The sequence below is a fragment of the Staurois parvus genome, unplaced genomic scaffold, assembly GCF_062004578.1.
Source record: "Staurois parvus isolate SC_StPar_1 unplaced genomic scaffold, SC_StPar_1.0 ptg000303l, whole genome shotgun sequence".
Classification (NCBI taxonomy): domain Eukaryota; kingdom Metazoa; phylum Chordata; class Amphibia; order Anura; family Ranidae; genus Staurois; species Staurois parvus.
In genome coordinates, this window is record NW_028318099.1 from 10,087,033 (window position 1) to 10,102,157 (window position 15,125).

At 45.4% G+C, this 15,125-nt stretch overlaps 1 protein-coding gene across 1 annotated transcript in view; it reads left to right on the top strand.

Moving 5' to 3' along the window:
- The first annotated feature begins 803 nt into the window (after positions 1–803).
- STYK1 (STY kinase 1) overlaps positions 804–15,125 on the top strand; it is an 81,276-nt gene continuing 66,954 nt past the window's right edge. The window contains exon 1 of the mRNA XM_089683223.1: positions 804–954. The gene's annotated coding sequence lies outside the window, so the exon portion shown is untranslated. The remainder of the gene's footprint in view (positions 955–15,125) is intronic.

A 15,125-nucleotide genomic window follows, 5' to 3' on the forward strand; every position in this document is an offset into this window, starting at 1 on the left:
GCGTTCATGCTAAAAAAAAAGCACCATATGGGGCAGACTTGATGGACTACTTGGTCTTTTTCTGCCATCACTCTTCTGTGTTTCTAGATACAGTTCCAGCTCATATACTAAGCTCATGAACAGTGGCGGACTGACAACTCATGGGGCCCCCGGGCAATAGGGGATCATGGGGCCCCTGTGTCCTTGCCCAAACTCAAAAAAGCCTATGAAAAAGGTACCAGGGGCATCTCATGGGGCCCCCTACTGACCCCGGGACCTCGGGCAGTGCCCGAGTTTCCAAAAGGTCAGTCCGCCCCTGCTCATGAACACTCTACTAAGTGAATAGACTATATTCTTTTAGGCTGTGTTCACACCAAAGAGGTACAACTGAGTGTGCATTTCTTTTTGCCCAATTCCTCATGTTCCTGCACAATGGGCTATGTAAGAGAAATGTGTAAATAGGGTGTTTGCAATATTTTTTAAAAATGCGTCTCACCAAACTGGGGGCAATGCATTTTTGTGTGTTGTGGGAAAGAGTGAGATTTTGCATGTGTTTCCATAACACACTGATGTGACCGATACCTTCTTAAATCAACCCCATAGTAATACTTCTCCTGAGTTTTGTCTTTCTTAGGCTGAGTGTTATTTGTGTTGGATGTGGTGTGTCCCATACCGTGGTTTGTGTATGTCACTAGAGTTGTATGTAATGCACCTTGTAGATGGCAGCAGTAGCCTGCCTGTAGTGCACACAGAGGAGGGGTGGGGAGGCAGCCAGTACATCAGAGCCAGAAAGACCCGTCAGACAGGTGTGAAGTCAGTGGAAATGTGATCACAGACGTGTATCCTGGGACCTTCCTGTCTGTCTAAAGAGAGTCACCGAGGAGGAGGACACCTGGATTGTACGGGGACAGTCAACAGAAAATACTGATCCTTGGGGAAACATGGTTCCCAGAAAAGGACAGACACCTGAAGAAGGTAAGAGGCAGGTATGGGAAGAGGGAAAAGGAAAGAATTCACTGATGAGCTCGGCACATAGCTATACACGGCTCTGACACAGATACAATGGGGTTGATTTACTAAACAGTACTGTCTGTTTCCTTAGCAAGGTGGATGTTAGTAAATAAAGGGAACCTGTGTTCACTCTAAATACCCAATTATTTGTGGGTATATCTTTGAAAAATTGATTTTTGCTAGCACAGTATCGGTTGAAGTAAACGCAGCTTTACCTTATTATATGAACTCAATGAACTACTCGTTTGGCTAAGTTAACAGTCACTAATCCTTTAGTAAATCAACCTCAGTGTGCCGTTGCACTGTACATTGCGCTAATGTCGGAGATTTGTGCTGTGTGCAGTGCAACCCTAAGGGCTCATTTACACTTACATTAGCCCTCTGAAGAGTGGTCCACAGTCAATCACTTTTCACAAGGTGTTTGACAGGCAGTGAGAGAAAGTCATGTTGCCCCCTCATTGCCTGTTTCAATCCCTAAAAACCCACATCATTGTGAGGGGTGGTTGTGGTGAAGCCCTAGTCACTTGAATGTGTTGTGTTCCATGGATGATACTACCTGCAGGGGGCTTAATTCTTTCCGCAGCTGGGAAACAAAGAATCATGGCTACGGCATGTGTACACCCCATCCACTGACAAACCCCAAATGACCATTCTTACAATCCTACAATAATGTGTGAAATTATTTACTGTTGTTGACACTCTATGTGTTCCCACATGTGACTGAGCTTAAAATTATGTGTAAATACTGCGTGGCACTATTTATCCCCATCCCAACCACAGCACCACCTGCCTGGAGTTTTCATGTTCTCCCTGTGCCTGCATCGGTTTCCTCCGGGTGCTCTGGTTTCCTCCCACACTCCAAAGACATGCTGGTAGGTTAACTGGCTCCTCTCTAAATTGCCCCTAGTATGTATATGTATGAATGTGAGTTAGGGACTTTAGATTGTACGCTCCTTGAGGGTTAGGGCCTGATGTACAATACATATATATGTAAAGCACTGAGTAAATTGACGGCGCTATATCAGTACCTGTAATAAAAGAAAAAATAAATCTGCTGCCTTTGCAGCTGGGGGGGCATTTTGGGGGAGTTAAAATGCAGCTCAACTGCATGTTTTTACCATTCCCGACCACAAATGTAAATGGCCCTAATTAAACATGAGTTGCAAATATTTGAAAGCGTGAAATAGTGTTCTGGGTGGTACTTCGTTCTACGGTTTTATCTATTTATATGTTTGGTGGTATAGCCCTGTACATCTTATGATATACAGTGTTGATCAATTCTTTCTCTATCATATATAATCTCTCTCTCTCTCTCTATATATATATATATATACACTGTATATACAGTATATATATTATATATGTTGAGTATACATGATAGAGAAATAAAGCAAATGCATATGTGTATGTAAACATGATAGTAATTTACTGATATACATATGCAGATCTTGCTGGCAGAGGCCTTGGTAAAGACCTCACGTATACACATGTACATAAACATGCAGACAGGTATACACACATACATTTCTTCTTCATCCCCTTCTAGCTGCCAGTGTTTTGATTGATGTATATGATTTATATACACAGATTGATGTGTTTGATTTATACATACAGTGTTTTGATTTATACACATATATGTGTAAATTACTGCACCAAAACATAATTTTCTATTTCTTTTTTCTAGCTCTGAAAGCATCGCTGCATTACTGATCTTTGCGCAGCTGTGTGGCATTGTTCCTTTTCCAACAATTCACCTGCGTTCAGATCTGTAAAAAACACTACACAGCTACAGTACAAATGTGGCATTTTTGCAATTGTGTGAAAGGCCATGATTAGGTGATAAGATATGGGGCTTAAATCACTATTTAACTAAATTATTTGATAAATCAACTCTTTTTAAAATGGAAGTTCTGGGGATGTGCTATTTGAACAGCATTTAGTTGCTAAAGTTTTTATCAATTTTGGTAGTGTTTATATACACGTTAAAGTGGTAGTAAAAAAAAAAAGGTAATGTCATAATGTGCTAGTGTGGATTGCATAGTAGCACATTATAAAGGCCCTACGTTAAAACGAAGCCCTCCATGCAGTCACCACTGCAGTGGCTTCCATCTTCACCCTGTCTTCCTTTTGGGTTTGCAAGCTCTGGCTGTCTGACTGGCCGAGCCACGATGACGTCACTCTGGCGCATGCACATGGGAGTCCCGAGCCATAGCACAGTGCTCTGAAGGAATGGCACAGCTATGCCGTTCCTTCAAAGTGCATGTCCTGGCTGTCAAAAGGAGCAAATATTTCCTAAATGGTGCACATTTAGAAGATATTATTTTTACCTACAGGTAAGCTTTTTTATAAACTTGCCTGTAGGTAAAAATAAAAATCCTACCACTTTAATTGTCCTAGAAAGTAATGCAAAAATGTACAGTGAAAAGAAAAGGGGGTGCTAATGCGCTTATGGATGTATCAAATAAATCCCATAGCCTTTTGCAGCAGTGGAGAAACAACAGCACACTGCTCTTCCCAGTGAATGGTGGTGCAGGGGTGGGCATGTCAGAACAAATCTGTTCATTGGAGGAGAGCAGGCTCTGTTCTCAGCAAAGCTAGAGAACTGACCACGCTGTGCTTTTCTGCTCAGTGTGGTCAGGAAAGGAGAGGGACTGGCAGGAACACAAGGGATTTCACACAAAGGAAGCAATAAAAAGAGAACAGGATACTTTTTCATACAAGTACATGGTACAGCAGGTACATTTCAGGAATAGGAAATGCTGGGTTTACATATTCTTTAAGATTTGCTTTTCAGGTTAGGGGAGTGTTTTCACCATTTCATCCCAGTGCACACAGGTGCAAAGAATCTGTTTGCAGAAATAAAGTGTAACATTACGATAAGAACAAGTGTGGTTTTGGCACAACCAATAAATTTTAAGACAGGTTTGTTACAAAAACACCAAGGGACATTGTGGAGTTGATTTACTAAAACTGGAGAGTGCAAAACCCGTGGCTGCTGTGCATGGTGGCCAATCAGCTTCTGACTTCAGCTCATTCAATTAAGCTTTGACAATAAAACTTAGACTTGGTTCACACTGAATCTGACTTGAATCACACGATTTCAAAGCTGCAGATCAGTGCAATTTCATATGTAACTTGCCTGATATCTGTGCGAATTCTTACACAGATGTCTATGCAAGTTGCACCTGAAATTTCCAAAAATAGTGCAGGAACCTTTTTTTTCAATTGATGTGGCTTCACAATGTCTGGGTCACACTGATTTGAATGATTCCATTGACGACAATATGATGCAACTTCTCATGTGATTTGGAATGGTCAGTTCACATGACAAGTCACACCCATGTGAACCAGGGCTTAGAAGCTGATCGGTTTCTATGCACAGATTTTGCACTCTTCAGTTTTAATAAATCAGCCCCATTGTGTGAATGCTATGGTGTCCACATAAGGATTCATAGGAACTTGAGCAGTGAAAGGGGCTTGTTTCTTTCATTTTTATTTTAGTTTAATACTTCATGGTGACTGGATGAGACCAGGAGGGGAGCTGCTGAATCAGATCATTAATAATACAGATTGTAGCTCACTATTATTATCACAATCTGTTACTACAATGGAGAACACCTCAAAAGTGTCTGATGGAGCTTTATAAGAAATTCTGATTATATCATTTTCTATGTTACCACAGCTTGGCAGCATTGAGATTACTTTGTGCCATGGGGAGCTTATGTCACAGATAATAAGCTCAGTTTGAATTTTGGGGGCCGAAAAAAGTGCTTAATTTCTCTGTGTGGATGATGCCATTAAACATTTTGAATTGAAATGATACTGTACAAAAAAAAACTTTCCGCTGATTAGCTTCTGTCCCCACATCTGTGTTATGGGGAATTTTCTGGTATTATAACTATTTGCTACCCCAGTCCCATGTGGCCTCTCTGCGTCCCATTAAGGCTAGGTTCACACCTATGCAGTCTGCATTTGACCCGATTCTGCACTGCGTTTTGTGTTGCGTTTTTTAAATGCAAAACACATTAAAAAATTATCAAAAATGTGGCAAAAAAATGCACTACATGCTTTTCTGCAGCGTTTCCATTGAAGTCCATAGAACCAAAAACGCAACTTTTTGAGTTCCAAAAAAGTCCCTGCCCCTTTTAAAAAAAATGCACTGGGTGAAAATGTGGAGATGTGAACATGTCCCATTGGAAATTATGTTAAATGTACTGTACTGTGTTTCTGCAAACTGCTGCAGAAAACGCTTACGTGTGAACCTAGGGTAATGGACCCTTTACAACCTTTGTTTGAGGGTTAGCAGCACCCAACAACTCTGGCAGTCCTAACAACGTTCTGTAAAAGCTAAGTTTACCTTCTGATAAAGTTACCATGCAGACAAGTAGATTAAAACAAAATAATCAATTTTTAAAATTGATTACTGTAGATGCCAAACCTGTAAGGCCATTTTGTGTCTACATGAAACCTGCCTGAAATACTCCCATCTTTGCATCCATTTTCATCCAGGCTAGGTTCCAGGATGTTGCATGTTGAATGCCCACCCCCAGCCTCACAGGAGCAAGCATCTCCTTGCTGTAAAAGCTGCACTAAAGGTATGGCATCTACAGTAATCAAACTTTTAAAAAGTCGAGCAGTGTGTTTTTAAGCCTAACGTTAGTAAAAAAAGAAAAAATTAGCACAAGGGACTTACTATCAATCCAATGTGATTCTTGTGCTGCTGACTACTGCATTAGTTGAAATCTTCTTTCTCCAACACCCCTCTGGCTGCCACCACCGTAATCATCTGGTGCAGCGGGCGTTATAGAGCCAACAGACCTCATTAAAAGTGGTGATTATGCCTGCCCTTTCCTTCTCTCTCCTCCATTCATAGCTGTACTGTACTGAAAATCTATATCCATGAGTGGAGGACAGGTAGATGAATAAAAGGTCAACTGCCTCCATTCATAGATCACGTTTAAGGCAGGCCATAGAATTTTTGGCCGATAAACGAAAAATCGGTGCCGATGCTGCCACCCATGTCCACGAAAAATGGCCGTTTTTCACGGATTTTCCAGCATGACCGATAAAAATAAATAAGGAGATCCATGAAAAATAGCCGATGGGCTGGCCCCACTAACGGCGTTATTATCGGCTGATTTTTCGTGCGGACGAAAATTCAACCGATAAACGACCCGTCTATGGCCTGCATAATTCATAGAATCTATATTATGACTTCTATGAATGATGGAGGTGGACGGAGAGGGCGCGCATAATTGATACTCTTGACGATTGCCTGTTGTAAGTTCATTATTTCTATTAACACCCACTGCACAGGAAACTATGACTGCAATGGTTGGGGGTCTCAGAAGTGAGGATTGATAGTTAATAATGTCCCTTGTGCTGATGTTTTTTTTAGCTAAATGTAGGCTTTAACATACTGCGGTCTCTTGTCTACTTGATTGGAAAAGGTGTGAAGTTAGCTTTTAATACAGCAGCAGCTCTAGCACTTGCAGAGTTAACCAGACTACCATTTCAGGTCTGGCCTTAGTACTGCTTTTAAAGGATTGGTCTATTCAAAATACATATATCAGTTTTTGTACATACTGGATAATTAAATCAGCAGCCATTTTATGCTTGTTTATGCAAACTGTTTCTGAGGCCCCATATATGCATACTTGCTGCAGCAAATACTGCAGTGTTCAGCCTTTATGTTAGATCTGGGAGGAGTGAAGGCTTAGTGTTCTCACGTTCGAGAATGTTGCTGAAAGACTTTGTATTTACCCACTAATGGGCATTGGAAGGAGGTCAACAATCATGAGAAGTATACTTACTTTATTAGCTCTATCTAGCTGTATTTGGCCATCCGTTTAGACATGGTCTTAGCTATCAATGCTAGACTAACAGTCTTGTTAGTGCATGAACTAATCACAAGTTCAAAAAAAAAAAAGAAAAGAAAAAAGCAGAGGTGCTATGGTATCCTACAAATTGCATTCCTAATGCATAGCTCATCATATTTTCTACAACACTTTGCACTCTAATTAATTTGTCTATAAATAAGGAGAGCTAATGATGAACCATGCTTGGTTATATGCACTGAATAAACTTGGCACGTGCAGTGTCTGCTTAAGATTCTGGTCAAGCTTGTATGGAAATGTGTTGAGGCATGTGCTACTTTTAGCAGGGAATGTGTTATGATACTATATTTATATATGTTGCTCATCAGAAAATATTTATATGTATACAACATTGGTAACATATCTTTTTTTAACAGTAAAAGTTACATAGTTTCTCTATATTTCAGCTTGCCAGTCCTTAGATGTGGCTGGTTGTCCTTAGATGTGGCTGGTTGTCCTTAGATGTGGCTAGTTTTCCTTAGATGTGGCTGGTTGTCCTTAGATGTTATTATTATTATTATTATACAGTATTTATATAGCGCCATAGGGTATGCTCAGCGCTGTACAGTAGCAAGGGGGACAGAACATGAGACAAGACAGTAACAATACAATACACGAGGGGTTTCGAGGGCCCTGCTCTTTCGAGCTTACAATCTAGGAGGGAGGGGAAGGTGGTACAGGAGGAAATGGCTGTGGGGGATGGAGCGGTGGGAGGAGTGGAGGAGGTTAGTTGTTAGGTGAGGTCAGGTGTTAGGTGAGGTTGGGGTAGGCTTCCCTGAAGAGGAGGGTTTTCAGGGTGCGCCTGAAGGTGAGGAGGGTAGGTGACAGTCTGATGGATTGGGGTAGGGAGTTCCAGAGGATGGGGGAAGTCCTAGAGAAGTCCTGCAATCGGGCGTGGGAGGAGGAGACCAGGGAGCTAGAGAGTAGGAGGTCCTGTGAGGAGCGGAGGGCACGGGTAGAGTAGTATTTGGGTATCAGGTCAGTTATGTAGTTTGGGGCAGCGTTGTGAATGGCTTTGTAGGTCAGAGTTAGCAGTTTGAATTTGATGCGTTGGGCAATTGGGAGCCAATGAAGGGATTGGCAGAGGGGGGAGGCAGATGTGGAGCGGTTGGAGAGGTGGATGAGTCTAGCCGCTGAGTTTAGGTTCAACTGGAGTGGGGATAGCATTCATTTGGGTAGGCCAGTGAGAAGGGAATTGCAATAATCCAGGCGTGAGATGATGAGGGAGTGTACGAGTTGTTTGGTGGTGTCTGGGGTGAGGAATGTGCGTATCTTGGAGATGTTGCGGAGGTGGAGCCTGCAAGATCTAGATAGCAGTTGGATGTGGGGTAGGAAGGAGAGGTGGGAGTACAGGGTGACACCCAGGACTTTGTTGTGTGGGGTGGGAGAAATGGTGGCGTTGTTAGTATTGATGGAGAGGATGGGGGGGGCACGGGGTGGGGGGAAGACCAGGAGCTCGGTTTTGGATAGGTTAAGTTTGAGGAAATGGAGAGACATCCAGTCTGATATGTCGTTTAGGAGGTGGGCGATGCGGGCAGAGAGTGAGGGGGTGAGGTGGGGAGAGGAGAGGTAAATTTGGGTGTCGTTGGCATAGAGGTGGTAATTGAAGCCGTAGGAGTGATTAAGTTTGCCAAGGGAGGAGGTATAGATGGAGAAGAGGAGGGGCCCGAGGACAGAGCCTTGGGGGACCCCGACAGAGAGGGGGAGGGAGGGGGAGGTGGCAGTGTTGTAGGTGACGCTGAAGGAGCGTTGGGAAAGGTAGGAGGAGAACTAGGAGAGAGCAGCGTCCCTGATGCCAAGGGAGTACAGTTTGGCAAGGAGGAGAGGGTGGTCAACAGTGTCAAAGGCCGCGGAGAGGTCGAGGAGCAGGAAGATAGAATAGTGGCCATTGGCTTTGGCGGTTAGCAGGTCGTTGGTGATTTTAAGTAGGGCGGTTTCGGTGGAGTGTAGGGGACGGAAGCCAGACTGTAGGGGGTCAAGGAGGTTGTTATCAGTGAGGTGGGCGCTTAAGCGATTGTAGGCCAGGCGCTCAAGGAGCTTGGAAGTGAAGGGCAGCAGGGAGATGGGTCTAAGGTTGTTAAGGTTAGTGGGGTTAAGGGAGGGTTTTTTGAGTATGGGGGTGATGTGTGCGTGCTTTAGAGGGGAGGGGAAGGTGCCGGTGGAGAGGGAGAGATTGAAGATGTGAGTGAGGGAGCGAATGATGGAGGGGGTGACTGGAGGAGCTGTGAGGGGATAGGGTCCTGGGGGCAGGTGGTGAGGTGGGCTTCAGTGAAGACCTTAGAGACCTCCTCAGGGGTAGATGGGCTGAAGGAGGTGGCTGGTTTTGTTCCTTAAATGCCTATGGAAATGATACTATGGGCAGCACACAGTGCTGTTCACATTAGCAAAACATGAAGCGTTAGCATCATGTCACATCAAAACTGAAGCCTCATGTCCAGTCAGGAGGAGTTGAAACCTTTCAATGCCTCCCATTCAAGTCTATGGTGATGTTGTTCAAACGCCTGGCAGGCGTTTGTGGGGCATTGATACCATTACATTTATTATAGGCGTTTGTAGTGTGGTTTTAACGCTTGTAAAATGCCTAGGACATTTGGGGAGCATTTTTAATGCTTGCAGAATGCTCATACTTAAAGCTCATTAACGCCTGTCTAACGCTATAGGGGCATTTTGGAAGCGTTAAGAAAGTGTGAACAAGCCTTTAGGGTGACATTGTGACGGGAGCGACTTTTGGGGGTGGTGGGACCCCTGTATCATCTCCCCAAATCATTATGTTTAACCCACCCTGTGCCTGTTTAAGGGTACAGGGTGTACATGTGAATGTCCCAGTATTGTGCATTTGTGTGTTGCCTTTTGTCTAGGCCACATGGCTGTCCATTGTTTGTTTGCCATGTGCTCCCCCCCATGGTGCTGTGCCTTCTTGTCCAGCAAACTATTATGGGATGTACTGTTTGTGTATTGGTGTGGGGGTTGGTCAATGTCCTTTGCCACATGGCTGCATCCCATTGTTCTGTGTCTTGGGTTGGTTGGGGTGGTTCCCTGTAGCCCTTCCCACTGATAGGGCGGGCTGATGGTGTATTTCCTGTTCCTGGTTGTGTTTCCCCGCCCTCTGTATATATTCTGTGTTTTGTGTTAAAATAAAGTTGTTTGGCTTTCTGTTTTAAGAGCTGGGTGCTGTCTTTTTCCTGAGGAATTTCAGGGTGTGGTCCGTGGAAGGTGTTCGGACAGGGGAAGCTGCAGGATAATGGAATATACCCAAGTGCGGTCGGGTACCGGTTCCGTTACATTGGTGGCAAGCGGTGGGATTGTGCTTCCAAGCTGTAAACACATCCAAACCATCACCGGGATTCAACATCAGGAAAGGAGACGTCAGTCACCCCAGTGGAGCTATGGACCTGGCATCAGAGTTCCCAGGGCTGCTGCAGATCATCCTTGCAACATACCCCAGGACTGTGTCTACGGATCAGTACCTGGAGCTCAGGCAGCGGATTTGGGAGGTCCTTTGGAGAGGAGCGGTCCAGGCTGCTGGTATGGACAAAGGCAAGTGCTATCCAACCCCAGGGGAACGGGTCAGGGACCATCGGAAGTTACGGATGCCATTCCTGGGAGAGCAACCTCAGGAGCATTTGTTGGCTGAGTTGGACAGGCTGGTCCAGCAGGAGATACAACTGGATAATAGATATCGGGCTCTGCGGTGGTACGCAGAGCAGGAATATTTAGGGGTGTCCACAGAGTGCTCTCCTGAGGGACTTGACTTTGGTGGGCCTGGATTGCTGTGGGAGAGCCTTACAGACCTTTTTGTGTTTGGCGATAGAGGAGAACCTACTCTGAAGGAGTTACGAGAAGGCAGAGAGGCTATGTTCGGTCTCACAGGGGTCTCAGAACGTAAACCAGATCTGGAATACCTGCTGAAGAAAGAACTGGATCTAGAAAGGGCATACAGGCAGCTGCTAGGACATGTTCGGCAGCATGCCCAAGAATCAGCAGTGGAAATTCCAGAGACTGGGGATCTGATAGACCTCTCGGCTGAGGAGGAACCAGCAGTAGACCTGGCAACAGAGCCAAACAGTACTGAACTCTGCCCAGCACTGGTAACGTCTCCTGAGTTCCACGAACAGGAGATGGTGAGCCCCGATCCCCAAACACCAGTTCCAGAGGCTGGGGATTTGATTAACGTTTTTACTGATGAGGAACCAACCGGGGAGCCGCCAGCTGAAGCACTGACAACCGGACAGAGGGTCCAGGTCCTCTGCCCCATGCCTGTGGTAGTTTCAGAGGCCCAAGGTGAGAAGGGAGAGGAGGTTGTTGTCCTCCCTCCCCCACAGTCAGCCAGAGTGGAGGAAACTGTTTTCCCTCCCAAGCCAGGATCTGTGCACCAGGGGGACAGTGACAGAGGAATGCCATCCCAGCAGCAGATCCACAGTCTGGGAGTAGAGGAAGTCGGCCTCCCTTCCCTACAGTTAGCCGGAACAGATGTGGGGTCCCCAGCAGAAGAGCTGGCACCAGGGCAAGGCATTGTTGATCTCTGCCCACAACAACCAGCACCGCAGGAGCTACAGCAAGAGGATGCAAGCGGCACCTCACAACAGCAGCTTGAGCTGATGTCCGTGGATGAGACTACAGCCACCACCTGGATACCCCAGGGATGCTGGGCAGTCGGCCCAGATCCCCCACAGAATGATGGAGTCATCCCAGCCACCCTATCTTCTCTCCAGCGGCTGAGAGGACTTCCGGGAGAAGGACCAGTCCGTACTTCTCGCCAGCGGCGGGTATGTTCTACGGGAGAGGCAGAGGTTGGCTGGGTGAGTAACGCTTGGTGTGGGACAATTTGCATGGGGTACTGTGTGGGTGTTGGCATTGGGGGACTGGAGGTGCAGACTAACTTCAGAGTACATCCGTCTGGGATCTACTCCTGTGTTAGTCTCCTGCCAAAAGGGGAGATATGTGATGGGAGCAACTTTTGGGGGTGGGGGGACCCCTGCATCATCTCCCCAAATCATTATGTTTAACCCACCCTGTGCCTGTTTAAGGGTACAGGGTGTACATGTGAATGTCCCAGTATTGTGCATTTGTGTGTTGTCTTTTATCTAGGCCACATGGCTGTCCATTGTTTGTTTGCCATGTGCTCCCCCCCATGGTGCTGTGCCTTCCTGTCCAGCAAACTATTATGGGATGTACTGTTTGTGTATTGGTGTGGGGGTTGGTCAATGTCATTTGCCGCATGGCTGCATCCCATTGTTCTGTGTCTTGGGTTGGTTGGGGTGGTTCCCTGTAGCCCTTCCCACTGATAGGGCGGGCTGATGGTGTATTTCCTGTTCCTGGTTGTGTTTCCCCGCCCTCTGTATATATTCTGTGTTTTGTGTTAAAATAAAGTTGTTGGCTTTCTGTTTTAAGAGCTGGGTGCTGTCTTTTTCCTGAGGGATTTCAGGGTGTGGTCCGTGGATGGTGTTCGGACAGGGGAAGCTGCAGGATAACGGAATATACTCAAATGCGGTCGGGTACCGGTTCCGTTACAGACATTGCTCACTCATTGTCTCTATGGAGGAGCAGAGTTGTCACCATTGACTGCTCTTCTGGATTTGGACTGAAAACACCTTACCCTCTCCTCTTCACCTGCATACTAAAGGAAGAAGGTGTTCTTTAGTTTACTGTCTAGTGAGAGCTGATAACACTGATTGAGATTTCAGTTCAGTGTATAAAACATTACAAGAACACAGGATTTTTGGCAGGATTAACAGGTATTTTTTTTTTCTTGTTAATTAAGGGACACAGGATTCAGAGACAATTGGGTTATACTGCTGTGCACGGGAGTTTGACACTGGCAACACACAAAAAAATAAATAGTGACCAGCCTGGTATAATCACTCCCACCCCAGCTTGTTTTTAGCTAGTGACATAGAGGTATGGCTGTAGACTGCTAAAAGCTTAACAGTTTTACAAGTGTTGGAATACAATATTAATGTATTTTTGTACAACAACCAGGGCCGCCATCAGGGGGGACAGACCATACTCATGTAAGGGGGCCCTGGCATCCTGTGGGGGAAGATGATGGGACTGGAGGAGGAGGAGGACATCGGATGGAGGAGATGGGATTAGATGAGGAGGAGGAAAAAGGATGGAGGAGATGAGACTGAAGGAGGACATGGGATGGAGGAGATGGGACTGGAGGAGGAGGACATGTGTTGAAGGAGTTGGGACTAGAGGAGGTCATGGGATAGAGGAGATGGGACTGGAGGCTGAGGACATGAGATGGAGGAGATGGGATTGGAGGAGGACATGGAAGGGAGGCAATGGGACTGGAGGAAGAGAGCATGGGATGGAGGAGATGGGACTGGAGGAGGTCATGGGATGGAGGAGATGGGACTGTAGGATGTGGGATGGAGGAGATGGGGCTGGTGGAGGAGGAAGACATGGGATGGGGGAGATGAGACTGGATAAGGAGGACAAGGGATGGGGGATATGTAACTGGAGGAGGCAGAGGACAAGGGATGGAGAAGGAGGAGGACATGTAATGGGACTCAGTGGGATGGCATGTGGGTGGATTCAGTGGGACGGCCAATGGGCAGGCCCTGGGGAAAGTAGGTGATCAAGCCCAGGGGGCCCAGGCCTAAAGCTGTGTAAGGGGCCCTAAAATTTTTGAATGGCTGCCCTGGCAACAACTATACCAACAGTATTTTGTAAAGATATATTGTTCAACCAGTAGATAACAGTGTTTATAAGTTTGTAGCTGCATCTATGATAGAACTCTATGTCGTTTCTCTATAGTAAAGTTACTGTTTCCTGTGTGCAAAGAAGCAGCAGATAAACACATGTAGACTGTGCACTGTCAGTTCTATACGGCTATATACAAAATCTCTAACAACAAGGAATTGCGTCTTTTTTAAAATATATTTTAAAATTATGTTTGCTTTAATCAAGACTTTACACATTGTTTGAGCTGGTCTCTTTTTGCAGTCATTCCAATTGGCATATTCTCAACAATAGCTTTGGAGGCTGTACCTGGACACTGCTGGACTGGACCATTCTAAGGACTGAGGACTCTGCTTGTGGTGGTTTACAGATCTTTGTGTACTGGGTTAGTTAAAGTGATTGTAAAGTCTATTTTTTTTCATAACAAGCATTACATTCTCTGTGCAGTGGTTTTATCCCCGATCCTCCTCGGGTCCCCTACTGGCACTCCTGGCTCCTCCTCTTCTCAGTGTGCCACCATAGGAATCTGCTTCCCATTGTGGCACACCTGCGAGCTCAATCCTGCGCTATGATGTCTGCGCTCATTGAAACACACAGCACGACTCAGCCCTGCCCCCTGTTCCCTTGTCACAAGATTTGATTGACAGCTATCAATGGATCTTGTGAGGAGAGAGAGAGCCGCTGCTCTCGAGCACAGCGCCTGATCGAGATCAGACTCACATAAGTATAAGTTGGGGCTGGGAGGGAGATACACAAAGAAGGTTTTTTACCTTAATGCATAGAATGCTTTAAGGTAAAAAACCTTTTACCTCTACAACCACTTTAACTGCAAAGTACTTTCCAGACCCAGAGCAAAGGCACAGCTTGTGATTTGAACTGGTCTCTGAAGACTCATTTCTGGGTAATCTGCATTGGCCAAGCATTGTGGGCTACTATAGTTTTAGGAGCATATGGGTGTCATTATTACCCATGTTTCCCACTGATCTCCATAAAAAGACTTAATATGTTGAGTAATTGAGTTCTGTGTCACTAGCTGGAGTATTGTGTGGGAGCAATCCATTCTCTGTTCTCACCTTTCAGTATGTGATATACAGTTCCATCTTGGTTAGTCCGTGCAGCCATCTACAGTGATCTAGTCAATTCAGGCCTTCCAATCTTTCCTGCTCTCAGCTGCCGGTTTGTGAGTACCAAACTTTTAGGCCCCATGCATGCTTGCTTAAAAAAACACCAGTGCTCTTGGCAGAAAAAAATGATAATTTTCAGTGTTTTTTGCACTACCATCTAGGGGTGTTTAGCTTTTTTTGTCCTGCTAGAAAAAATGCTCTCAAAAACACAAAACATGTGTTTTTTTTCTGCCTCTAAACAATGAGGTTAAAAAACGCCTCTAGACTACCAAATGTGCATGGACACATAGGATGACATTAGTTGCTTCTACAGTCAAAACACTAAACTCCTCTAGGAGCAGCGTTTTTGTAAGCTAGTGTGCATGGAGCCTTGCCTGGTTTTCTCAGTTACTCTTTCTGGTCCCCTTCCAGTGACTCTTTAAGTAGATCTTAATTCTGGGAAGACTTA